The sequence below is a fragment of the Lissotriton vulgaris genome, unplaced genomic scaffold, assembly GCF_964263255.1.
Source record: "Lissotriton vulgaris unplaced genomic scaffold, aLisVul1.2 SCAFFOLD_6431, whole genome shotgun sequence".
NCBI lineage: Eukaryota > Metazoa > Chordata > Amphibia > Caudata > Salamandridae > Lissotriton > Lissotriton vulgaris.
Window position 1 is genome coordinate 76,896 of NW_028242239.1, and position 2,598 is coordinate 79,493.

The following is a 2,598-nucleotide window of genomic DNA, read 5'->3' on the forward strand; positions in this document are numbered from 1 at the left end:
ATTAGGCTGGACGCTGCAAAATCTTCGTTCAGGCTATGTGCCTTGGCGTTTAATCAACACAACGTCATTATTTTCCAGTTTTAACCTTACTGATAAACAGATCAGTTTGGCACAGAAAGGAGCAGACTATACAATCCTGAGCATCGAAAAACTCGAGAGATTACCATTGACAATGTCAGAGAGTCCTGTCATTGAATGGATAATACACGGAATTATCACAATTCCGATAACAGCTTTCCGATTTAAAAAGTGCCTTGAGTACATACCTGGTGGCCAGTATGAACAATTGGGTAAAGGATATGTAAAATCTGAATGGAAATTACCATACACTCATTCTTGCTATAGTGACAGCGACAAAAATGTATTTCTTAGTGGTAATAACTGTAAACATTCACTAAGCGGTATACTTTTGTGTCAGGGTATTAATTTACACGGAGCATGTGATGGAAATTCTAACAACCTTTCATGCCACCAGCTAGTCACACCTGCAACTCAGATAGAGCCCTTCTTTATGCAACTCGCAAACGGGAGTTACATTCTTAGAACGGATCACAGATGTTGTGGCCTCGTGCCAGGGAAAAGTTATCTAGTAGAAGTAACATCCATGGTCAAATGCTGTATGCAAGCATTGTTTCCGAGTGGGGCTGCAGACTCAGTGACTCCCATCTGGCCTCGTCTGAATCTCTATTCTATACGAATTGATACTTTAAGCAAAGTTAAATCTGTACTTTTACAGACAACAGTGCCTATAACGTCATCAAAAGAGACGTATGATCTTCTAGTTGCAAGGACAGCTACTGAAGTTCATGACCTTTTATCAACAAATTGCCCCGTGCATTTCGTACAAATGCTAAGCCAACTCCTTAACATGTCTAGTGCCACAAGCGTCCCAGGCATATTCAAGACAGTCTTTACGGGACTGCTAACGCCTTTTCAAGCAATTTTGGGAATCGTTCCTAATTTTGTTCACTCTGTTTTTGGCGGCATACCATTATTTTTGGGACTTGTAGCAGGGATTTTATTTTTGACCCTCCTACTTCGTTATGGCAAGCCTCAGCTCAGACATAGCTCCCATGGGAATGGAAGAGACAATCCTAGCAATGCGCTACCGGGACAGGATAACTAACATCCTCGGATTGGCCAGGCTGAGAGATCTAAACATGACCTGGTTCCTTTCATTCAGACCTGTATGGCAAAATTGCATTTTACCTGTGCTACGATGTATGCTTTGCGGCGATGAATGCGTGTTGGACATCTGTCTTTCACTTCCATCAGCAGTACCAATGGACGTCGATACTTTGCTCAGTCCAATAACGGCTCACGCATTGTGTTGTCCCCAGCGGCTACCAATCCTGATGACGGCACTTGTGGAGACTCCTGTGCTACAACCAAGTGGTAACAGGGGAGCGAGTGACAAAAGCAACATCATCCAGGTACAACGTTCAGTGAGCATTGCTGATCCTGCCTTCGATGACAGCAATCATTCTCACACTTGCCAAGTTACAGCGCTATCAAATTTGGTTGAACTGTCACCTGAATTTGTAGACCAATTCTTTGCGAGCCTGTCTGATATGATGTTCCCACCTATACAGAAACAATAACTTTGAGAAGCTTTCCGACACACAGCGTTCCCATGAAACTCTGAATTCGGCCTTCACTTCTAGTCAACAAAGACTGCTAGCAGCGTTGGAACTCTGTTTCCCCGTTCAAACATTAATTCTCTTTGGATTGGATATTTTTCAAATATTGACCTTTTTTTGGCACGAACAAATCTTTGCTTGAGGTAAAATCTATTCTTAAAGAACAGAAGTTCATACTTCTATTTTTTACACACACCTAGAGACATAACAACTTACATTAGCCTCTAGCACACATTTTGCAAATGCATTTATATGTGATGATTTATCTCGCCCTTCTTCTGTCAGAGATACTTCATGTGTAATTTTTTATGCATAATCGTTCATTGATTTCACATGCCATAATTTGTGAATGATTTCTATGCTTCAAAAACGTACAGTACCTAAATTCCATGTATTACAAGTACGCCTATTTCGAATGCATTTATGTATTTTGGGGTGGGCAATGTTACACATGCATCCTATTGCTTTAGTTTTAGTAATTTGATGGACATGTAAACGTGGAGTGGGTGTTGCGTGTTTATCTAGGGTCCTGATCGATACTGTGACCGTATGCCCCTATTCGGCTATAAATCCATTTTATTCCCTATATTGGCATAACCGTTCAAGTGCGATATTCAGTAAGTCATCTCTGACCTCACACGAACAGAGCCACGTTCAAGGATATCTCTCTCTGCCACTTCCTTTGCGACCAATTAGTGCAATGACAGAGCAGAAGTCACTATCTGATATTCCTAGATTAACACTCCGAGTTCTTCAACAAGATAAAAACTCAGCAAACTGGGAAATCCCCCTTGCTATGTTTTGATTAGTAATAGAACTCTAATGAGCAACTGATAGCTATCACTTCCTAGTGATATCTTTAATTGACGTCTTATGTCCAGCAAACTTGCGTCAAACCCGGCACCTGTCAGGTATAAATACTACCAACATTGCCTTAAGCAAAGAGAGCTGTTGTGCA